This window comes from Mauremys mutica, unplaced genomic scaffold (genome assembly GCF_020497125.1).
Source record: "Mauremys mutica isolate MM-2020 ecotype Southern unplaced genomic scaffold, ASM2049712v1 Super-Scaffold_100406, whole genome shotgun sequence".
Taxonomy (NCBI): Eukaryota; Metazoa; Chordata; order Testudines; family Geoemydidae; genus Mauremys; species Mauremys mutica.
In genome coordinates, this window is record NW_025423333.1 from 325224 (window position 1) to 335970 (window position 10747).

Genomic DNA, 10747 nt, shown 5'->3' on the forward strand with positions numbered 1-10747 from the left:
GGGGAAGTGCTCGCCAAAGTACATTCCCATCCAACAGGAAAAACAGGTTTGGGGGGGGGAAGAGACAAACCCTCCAGCCAGGTTTTTTTTTTTTTTCTCCCTGTGTCTTTTGAAAGGATCAGAAGACAGGAGAACACAAATCCCTGAGGAATAGACCAGATTTTTCTCAGGGGTATTGTTAGCAGCAGCCTTTCAGCTGGGCTGCTGGGTACAGCAACTCAGAGCAGAGGGAGACAGAGGAATTTTTTTTTACTCTTTCCCTCTTTCTCAGTACAAACCAGTAACATTACACAAACCACAATTTGCTATACAAAGGATTGATTTCTCTTTCTTTACTCAAGTTATCATAGCCAGGGTTAGGGACTGTCAAACACCACAGACAGTTCACTGACTGCATAGGGGTGTGGCCAGCACCAGAAGGCACACAATCATGAGTACTGGTGAAACAATTAGCAAACTTGACCTGGCCAGGCTGCAGGCTGAAGAAAAACAAAAAGAACATCAAAGACAGATGGAACTAATTATTGCAGAAAGGGCCAGGGAAGAAGCTAACCACAAGAGGGAGCTGGAGAAACAAGAGGCTGAGCACAAGAGACAAATGGAAATCCTGAGGGAGACCCACCAGCAGGCTCTGGAATTAGCAAAGACTAAGCAGCAGGAGCCAACCAATCCAACCCCTTTTCAACCTACTGATCAACCTTCTCGGAGAAAATTTCCCACCTACAGGGCAGGGGATGATGTTGAGGCCTTTTTAGAAAACTTTGAGAGGGCCTGTATTGGATACCATCTTCCTAAAGATCAATACATGCTGGAGCTGAGGTCACAGCTCAGCGGAGAATTATCCCTGGTGGCAGCTGAAATGCCTATGGGCCAAATGAACGACTTTCAACTATTCCTAACCAAGGCCAGACTCAGAATGGGCATCACCCCTGATCACGCCCGTCAGCGTTTCAGAAACCAGAAATGGACACTGGAGGAGTCATTTCCAAAACACGCCTCCTACATTGAAAAGCATTTTTCTTCGTGGTTAGCAGGAGCCAATGTTCAAACCATGGACGAGCTAACCCTCCTGATGATGATGGAGCAGTTCTTGGATGGTGTTCCTGAGAACATTAGACGCTACATCCAAGATGGTAAACCAAAAACTCTCACTGAGGCAGGAGAGATTGGAGCCAGATGGATGGCATCGGTAGACAACACGACAGCTACTGCCAAGGGGAGCGAATCCAACAGGGTACACACCGACACTAAACCCTACCATCGCGGACCAATCAAACCCACACCTACAACCCACGGACAGTCACACTCTACCTCTTCTTCTACCTCACCAGTCTCCAGTAGACCAACACAAACCGGTGACCCATCAACTGGGCGATGTTTTCAATGCAATGATTTGGGGCATATCAAAGCCAAATGCCCAAAGAACCTAAACCGAGTGCAACTCCTTGCACCTTCACACCAAGGAAAGCCGGACATAGATGTATCTCAAATACCCTTAGAACATAGGGAAACTTTGAGAGTGGACGAAAAGGAGATCATCGCATGGAGAGACACTGCAGCACATGTGTCAGCTATCCACCGAACCTTCGTGGACCCCAAATTCATCAACCAGAAAACCAAAGTGACAATTCGACCCTTCATGTCAAAACCTGTAACATTACCTACAGTGCGTTTACCTGTCCAGTACAAGGGCTGGTCAGGGAAGTGGACTTTTGCTGTCTATGACAACCATCCGATTCCCATGCTACTGGGGAACGACTTGGCCCGACACATTGAACAGCAAAAAACAGAGGGAGTGGTTACACGCAGCCAAGCCAGACGAGCTGCCGGACCCATCCCTGTTCCTGAGCCATCCACCAGGACCCCGTCTGTGTTACCAGAGACCCAGACAGAGGTGGTGGAACCGGATCCCAGGCCAACACCTACAGCAGCCATAGTACATCCAGTCCCAGAACCGGAACTGGAAGAGCAACCAGCGCCAGCACCGGCGCCAGCGCTTGCAACTCCACCGCCAGAGGGCGCCAACGGGCCTGAACTGGCAGAAGCAGCAAACAACCCTACCCAAGAGGCTCAGCCGGAGCCTGAAATGACACTTTGTGCACCAGCGGGGAGCGGGCCACAGTCAACGGAAACAACCTCATCACCTACATCGCTTCCAGAGGAACTGGTGTCTCCCGCCTCAAGGGAACAGTTCCAGAGAGAGCAGGAAGCTGATGACAGCCTCAAGAAAGCATGGGCGGCGGCACGCAGCAACCCACCGCCTCTCAGCTCTACTACCCGATCCCGGTTCGTTGTGGAGAAAGGACTGTTATACAAGGAATTTCTTTCTGGTGGACACCAGGAGGGCTGGCATCCTCAAAAACGGTTGCTCGTTCCGACCAAGTACCGGGAAAAGCTCTTAAGCTTAGCCCATGATCACCCTAGTGGCCATTCTGGGGTGAAACGAAGCAAAGACAGGTTGGGAAGGTCCTTTGACTGGGAGGGGATGGGCAAGGCGGTAGCCACTTACGTCCGGTCTTGTAAGGTATGCCAAACGGTAGGAAAACCCCAAGACCAGATCAAGGCCCCTCTCCAACCACTTCCCATAATGGAGGTCCCATTTCAGCGAGTAGCTGTGGATATTATGGGTCCTTTCCCAAAGAAGACCCCCAGAGGAAAGCAGTACATACTGACTTTTGTGGACTTTGCTACCAGATGGCCGGAAGCAGTAGCTCTAGGCAACACCAGGGCTAACACTGTGTGCCAGGCCTTAACTGACATTTTTACCAGGGTGGGTTGGCCCTCTGAAATTCTTACAGATTCGGGAACAAATTTCCTATCAGGGACCATGAAAGACCTGTGGGAAACTCATGGGGTGCATCACTTGGTTGCCACCCCGTACCATCACCAAACTAATGGCCTAGTGGAAAGGTTCAATGGAACTTTGGGGGCCATGATCCGCAAATTCGTCAATGAACACTCCAATAATTGGGATCTAGTGTTACAACAGTTGCTGTTTGCCTACAGGGCTGTTCCACATCCGAGTTTAGGATTCTCACCATTCGAGCTGGTGTATGGCCATGAGGTTAAGGGGCCATTACAGCTGGTAAAGCAGCAATGGGAGGGGTTTACACCTCCTCCAGGGACTAACATTCTGGACTTTGTAAGCAACCTTCAAAACACCCTCCGAGACTCTTGGGCCCTTGCTCGAGAGAACTTAAGAGATGCTCAAGCGGAGCAAAAGGTCTGGTATGATCGACATGCCAAGGAGCGGTCCTTCAAGGTAGGAGACCAGGTCATGGTCTTGAAGGCGCAACAGGCCCATAAGATGGAGGCGTCCTGGGAAGGACCATACATGGTCCAGGAGCGCCTGGGAGCTGTTAACTACCTCATAACATTCCCTGATTCCTCTTTAAAGCCTAAAGTGTTTCATGTTAACTCTCTAAAGCCCTTTTATCCCAGAGAATTACAGGTCTGTCACTTTACAGTTCAGGAAGGAGATGACACCGAGTGGCCTGAAGGTGTCTACTACGAAGGTAAAAGAAATGGTGGTGTGGAAGAGGTGACCCTCTCCACAACCCTACAACGTCTACAGCGGCAACAGATCAAGGGACTGTGCACTGACTTTGACCCCTTGTTCTCAGCCATCCCAGGACGGACTGAGCAAACCTACCACTCCATTGACACAGGTAATGCTCACCCGATTAGAACACCACCCTACCGGGTGTCACCTCATGCCAAAGTTGCTATTAAACAGGAGATTGACAACATGTTGGAGATGGGTATCATCCGCCCTTCTACCAGTGCATGGGCATCTCCAGTGGTTCTGGTTCCCAAACCAGATGGGGAAATACGCTTTTGTGTGGACTACCGTAAGCTAAATGCTGTAACTCGTCCAGACAACTATCCGATGCCACGCACTGATGAGCTATTGGAAAAGTTGGGACGTGCCCAGTTCATCTCTACCATTGATTTAACCAAGGGATACTGGCAGGTACCACTAGATGAACCCGCCAGGGAAAAATCTGCCTTCATCACCCATGCAGGGGTGTATGAGTTTACTGTGCTTCCGTTCGGACTGCGGAATGCACCTGCCACCTTCCAAAGGCTGGTGGATGGTCTACTAGCAGGATTGGAAGACTGTGCAGTTGCATACCTCGATGATGTGGCCATTTTTTCTGATTCATGGCCCGAACACCTAGAACATTTGAAAATGGTTTTAGAGCGCATCAGGCAGGCAGGACTAACTGTTAAGGCCAAAAAGTGTCAAATAGGCCAAAACAGAGTGACTTACCTAGGACACCAGGTGGGTCAAGGAACCATCAACCCCCTACAGGCCAAGGTGGAGGCTATCCAACAGTGGCCTGTCCCAAGGTCAAAGAAACAGGTCCAATCCTTCTTAGGTTTGGCCGGATATTACAGGCGATTTGTACCACACTACAGCCAAATCGCTGCCCCACTAACTGATCTGACCAGGAAAACCCAGCCAAATGCAGTTAAGTGGACTGATGAGTGTCAGAAAGCCTTTACCCAGCTTAAGGCGATGCTCATGTCGGACCCTGTATTAAGGGCCCCAGACTTTGACAAACCCTTCCTAGTTACCACCGATGCATCTGAACGTGGGGTAGGAGCGGTACTAATGCAGGAAGGACCGGATCACAACTTCCATCCTGTCGTGTTTCTCAGCAAGAAACTGTCTGAGAGGGAAAGCCACTGGTCCATCAGTGAAAAAGAATGTTACGCCATTGTGTATGCCTTGGAAAAGCTACGCCCATACGTTTGGGGCCGGCAGTTCCAGCTACAAACTGACCATGCTGCGCTAAAGTGGCTTCACACCAACAAGGGAAACAACAAGAAACTTCTCCGCTGGAGCTTAGCTCTCCAAGACTTTGACTTTGACATTCAACACATTTCAGGAGCTTCCAACAAAGTTGCTGATGCACTCTCTCGTGAAAGTTTCCCAGAATCAAGTGGCTAAAAACTGTTCTTAATATGTTTTCATGCTTAGTAGTCGATGTAATAGTGCATGTGTTTTATTACTCTGGTTGTTTTACAGTTCTAGGAGGAAATCGCCGCCAGTGGATCCCACTGTGATGATTTGGGGGGCGTGTCATGAATAGTTAGTAAAGGGTTAAAGCATAGTACCTGGTGGGCATCTGACCTGAGGACCAATCAGGGAAGAGAATTTGAAACTCCTAGGAGGGAACTTTTCCCTCTGTTTGGGGGGGTCTTTGTCTTTGGCCGTTTGGAGTTCAAGAGACCAGACGAGTTAATCAAGTCCCTACAAGTTCCACCTTTCTGAACTAATTTCTTCTAGTCAAGATAGTGAGTATTAGAAAGATACTTTGTGTCCTTATCTAATAATCCTATGTTTGCAATTCTGTGTGTTTGTTATTGATTATTCTTAATTCTGCTTGTACTGGTTGTACTGAGAAAGAGAGAGGATTCTCTCCAGAACTTAGCAAGGTTATACCCTATGAGTGCCCAGCTTGGATTCATAGAGATTCTGTATTTTCTTTTGTTCTCTTAATAAATTCTTTTCTTTTCTTTGGACTTGGTTAATTCCTTCCCTTGGGGAAATTCAGGGGAAGGGGAGGGGGAAGTGGGCTGCTTCCCTGTGTGTGTGAGATTCAAGGAGTTGAATCAGGGGGGAGGGGGAAGGTTCCTCCTCTGTGAATTGATCTGTGTTCCCAAGGGGGGAAACAGGGGTGTCCCGGCCCACGGAATTGACCGGGTGGTGGCAGCCGAAGGGAAGACCTACCCTAGGATTTTGGAGTGGGGGAAGACATGCGGGTCCTCACTTTGAAACCGCCCAGTTTCAAGTGAGGGTAGACTCTGACAGGGGTATTGGCTGGTGGAGTGGACAGAAACAGATCTCCATCAGGTCTGGGCTGGGATGCGGAGGTCACTGAACCTTATGACGCACTTTCCACTCAGTGTAATGTGTCTTAGGAAAGAGGTTAACTGGCTCGGTGAATCACATCCTCTAACAGGGGCTGCTAAGAAATGCAGTGGGCATCTCCGAGAAGCATAAACAGTCCACAGAAGCAGTCAATAGAAATGAGCTGTCAGGGGGGATGAGCAAAGGGGAAGGTGATTCCTCTGTGTAATATGGGTTAGTTAATAACTGACATTGCAGATATATCCAACGGGGAAAGTGGTGCAGGTGTGCAGAGATAAAGCATTAAAATCCATGTGCAGTTTAGGTAATAACTTGGTATATGGATTGTGCCAGCTCTTTTCCAGGGCCAAAGTCCAGCGTTTGGTCAAGAGACCAGCGGCCTAGCAAATAGTGATTAGCCAAGAGAAAGCAGAATAACCAAAAGATCACCTTGCCTTTGCTAAGATAAGGCTGGTCAGCAAAACTGCCAGATGTTGGAGCAATAACTGAACAATTGTGTCTTATTCAGAGTTGCAAATCGAAGAAAGAAGCCCTGTTTCTGTTGTTTCAGAGCAGCAGCCGTGTTAGTCTGTATCTGCAAAAAGAACAGGAGCACTTATGGCACCTTAGCGACACCCTGTCTCCTGGCAACTAATGAACTGGGCCCCTCCTCTACAAAGATGCCAGCTGAAGGTGTTAGAGAACAAAGAGGTCAGGTGACCCCCTGGCCCGGGAAAGGGAGAAAGGGCAGAGGAGGAGGGGCTGGAGAGTTTAATTTTGATGCTGGCTGGGGACGAGGAGTGAAGTGCAGACGTGGGGGTCTGGCTCACTGCCCCCCAGAATGGACCTGGCCGAGGGGTCCCGTTCTCTGTACCTACAAGCTCTGTTTTAGACCGTGTTCCTGTCATCTAATAAACCTCTGTGTTACTCACAGAGAGGAGACTTCACCAGGGTCCTGACTGGCTTTGAAGGGAGCAGTTCCAGAGCATCTCCTGGGGACTCTGTGACAACCTGGACACTGGGCTAGATGGACCTTTGGTCTGACCCACTCTGGCTGTTCTTATGTAATAGTGTGTGGGGTGGGGACACTGCTCCTGGCAGGGTGGGATGAGACCCCGGTCACGTTTGGGGCCCCCGGGGGGGGGAAGGAAAAGGACAGGGAGTTCCTGGTGGGAGTTGGAGGCAGGCAGGGAAACGTTCAGCAGAGAAGCAGCAGTTTGGGTGATGGGGAGAGATTGAGGCACCAGAATCTGTGGCTTTCCGCTGGGCTTCCTTGTGCTGTGCTGAGAGTGGGAGGGGATCTGGGCTATGGGGAGACGCTGCAGGGTCTGGGCTTTGTCAGAACAGGGGCTGCGCTGGCTGGGACAGGGGGGAGAGTCTGTACTAAGCCCTGGATAGAAATGCAGCAGCTGATGGTCAGGTACTTTCCATATGGAAAAGGGGTGTGTGTGTGTGTGTGTTGGGGCTCAGGTTTGTGCTGGGAAAAGACCTTTGTGCACACAAACATGCAGAGACCCTCACAGGCAAACAGCTGGACACCTCCACCGGTCCCTGTCTGCGCCCAACTCTGTACATCCCTGAATCAGTCCCTGCCTGTTCCTAGAGCCACTGAAATACAAACAACTCACTGTATTTTGGCAGGTTTCAGAGTAGCAGCCGTGTTAGTCTGTATCAGCAAAAAGAACAGGAGAACTTGTGGCACCTTAGAGAGGAACAAATTTATGTGAGCATGTGACGAAGTGGGGGGGTTTCTTATTTTTTCTATGTTTTCCAGTGGGTTGCATGCAGAGGGAGGGAGGGAGACTCAGTGTCTCCGGGTGTTACTGGTTTAACGAGGTGAGGGGAGAGGGAGTTTGTTGTTACAGAGGACCGGAGAGGGAACTCGGGACCCCGGCCAATGGCCTGGAGGATGGAGACCCCAGCGACTGGTGACCTGGTGCCCTGGAGACGCAGCCGGTTCTGGCCAGTGGGAGGACAATGGGCTGCGAAGAGAGGACCCCGGTGACCTGACCAGCCCGTTCCAGCCAGAGGGGGGCTGAGAGGAGAGGAAACCCAGGCCATCCTGTTTAGGACCCTGTTTACCTGCAGAGAAGACAATGGACAGAGGGGCTTGGGGCCGGGGATATGGGATGCCCAGCAGGGACGCAGGGAGGCTCAGGGCTGGAGAGGGGGAGCAGGCAGAGCCCCCCTGGATGCAGGGAGACTGGGATATGCTGTGCTGAGGGAGGTCAGGTCTGAGGCCCTGAGAGTTTCCAGTGCTGTGTTCAACTCTCAATAAACCCTCCTGTTTTATGCTGGCTGAGAGTCACTCTGGGCTAGAGAACAGGGGGCATCAACCCCTTCGTGGGTGAGGAGGCCCGGGGGGCCCAGAGCGCGTGGACTCCCTGAGGGGGCCCACGGTGAGAGACAGACATGTTAAGGCTCAGAGAGGTGCGGCTCCAGGAGGTGGAGGGGCCTGACCCCGAGAGAGAGAGGACCCCCGAGAAGGGCTGTCTCACTGAAAGGGGCACCCCCCACGGACCGCCCGGGGCCAAGAGTGGGCACAATCTGTGAGTCTGTGACAGAGCATAAGCTTTCGTGGGCTACAGCTCACTTCATCAGCTGCATGCAGAAAGCTTTTGCTCAAATAAATTCATGAGTTTTTTTGTATTTTGGCAGTAGCTGGACATGATTCCTGGGGCAGCTGAGCTGACAGGTCAATTGGGCGCTGAGCGACTGGGTAGCTCTGGGGGCAGTTTTGATAATATCTCTGGGGATGTTTGTCCTGTTCTAGCCCCTGTGTGTTTCTGGGCAGGGTGGGGGGTGGGGGCTCATATTCCCCCCTGTCACTCTGGCCTCACTTTCCTCTTTATCAGCCGCTTCCCATTTTTGTCCCAGCCCCGCTCTGCTCCATGTCACTGTGTCTCTCCTGGCGCAGTAATAGGTGGCGGTGCCCGCAGCTGTCCGCGAGCGCAGGTGCATGGAGACCGCGTTTTTAGTCGTGTCTCTGGAGAAGCTCAGGCGGCTCTGGAGAGACGGGGTGTAGCTGTGCTCCTAGCAGAGTTTATATACCCGAGCCACTCCAGGCCTTCACCGGGGGGCTGCCGGACCCAATGCCAAGTATAACCGCTGGTAGTGATGGAGACCCCGCAGACAGCGCAGCTCAGGGTGAGGGTCTCCCCGGGCTTCACTGCTCCCGGGCCGGGACTGGACCAGCTGCACCGGGCAGAGGACACCTGGGGAAAGGAAAACAGAGCGTTAAGGCCCCAATTCTGCTTCAAGGCATCGATCCCGTCTCCCAAATCTCCCCTGGACACTCACACGGGGCAGCAGCCAGAGACAGCACGAGGAGGAGTAAAGATTTCATGTTGGTCTCCAAGTGAAATGCAAACCAGTGAAGATGCGGGTCAGGCCGTGAGCAGGCGGGTCTTGGTGAGAACCCAGGAGCTGCTCTTTAAACGGGGGCCTGAGATTGGCATAAAACGCCTCAACCTCCCCTGTCCCTCTTGAAAAGGAGCTGGAACAAGGTGTGATTTCCAGTGCCCATTGGCCAGTCTCCCCCCATTAGCTGTGCGACAGGCCGGGGGATGAGCAGAGCATTAGCAAGCGCCTCCTAATCACTGCCCTGGTTCCCTCTGTCCGGGGTCTGAGACAGGCGCCCATCACCATGGCATCTTGGCACTGTGTGTTTGCGAGTATAAAGTTGGGGATTGTTTTGAGCTCCAATCAAGGTGATAACAGAGGGTTTGTTTAGGCAGGGAGGGCTCAGATTCTTTCCCCCCTGCTCACATTTAAAAGTTCCTTCACCACCACCCCACTCCCCCCAGGAAACATGGGAATGACACCACAGGACACAAGGGAATTGTGAGCATTTCCCCCACACAGGGACTGGCATGTGGGTATCTCCAAGTGGGGATAAACTTCCCGGGAGGCTGGAGCGCAGTGTGGGGAATGGGAAAATCAGACCCCCCACCACATTTCTGGCTGGGATTGTAAAATGAACATCGCAGCAGAGGATACTGCAAACTGCACCGACAATACAGAGAATGGATGTCCCGATGCTGAGACTCTCTTAGGAGTATCTAATGGAGGAGGAAAGGCCAGTTTTAGGAGCACGGGCTCACAAAGAGCTTTGGGGAAAGGGGAGGGAACCAGGCCCCAGTAGAAGATGCAGTTTCTGGGCTTCCGCAGGAGCCAGGTGCTCTCCTTCCTTCGGGAGGGGGGGTACTCTGTGGTTTTCCTGCAGGAGACCCACACGGATCCAGCCACCGAAGCTAGCTGGCGGCTGGAGTGGGGGGACGGGGTCTACTTCAGCCATCTCACCACCCGTAGGGCTGGAGTGGCTACCCTGTTCTCCCACGACCTATGGCCAGAGGTGCTGGGGGGTACGGGGGCGCCGAGGGTGTGCCGGGCCGCCTGCTGCACCTCCGGGTCCACATGGAGGGGCTCATGGTCAACCTCGTCAATGTCTATGCCCCGACATTGGCCCTGGAGCGGCTGCGGTTCTATCGGCAGGCGTCCGCCTTCCTCGGCTCCCTGGATCCTCGCGAGTGCCTGGTCCTGGGCAGAGACTTTAAAACCGTCCTAGAGGAGCGGGACCGCTCGGGGACCGAGCGGAGCCAGGCCGTGCCACTCCCGGTTGGACCGCATCTATCTGTCCCATTTCCATCTCTCCCAGGCCCAGTCCTCCAGCATGCGGCCGGCCCCTGTTTCGGACCACCACCTCATCACCGTGACGAGGGCTCTCTGTGCAGAGAGGCCGGGGCCGGCCTATTGGCACTTCAACAACAGCTTGCTGGAGGATGGGGGCTTCGTGGCGTCCTTCCGGGAGTTCTGGCTGGCCTGGCGAGGGCAGCGGTGTGCCTTTCCCTCGGCGCGGCGGTGGTGGGATGTGGGGAAGGTGCACGC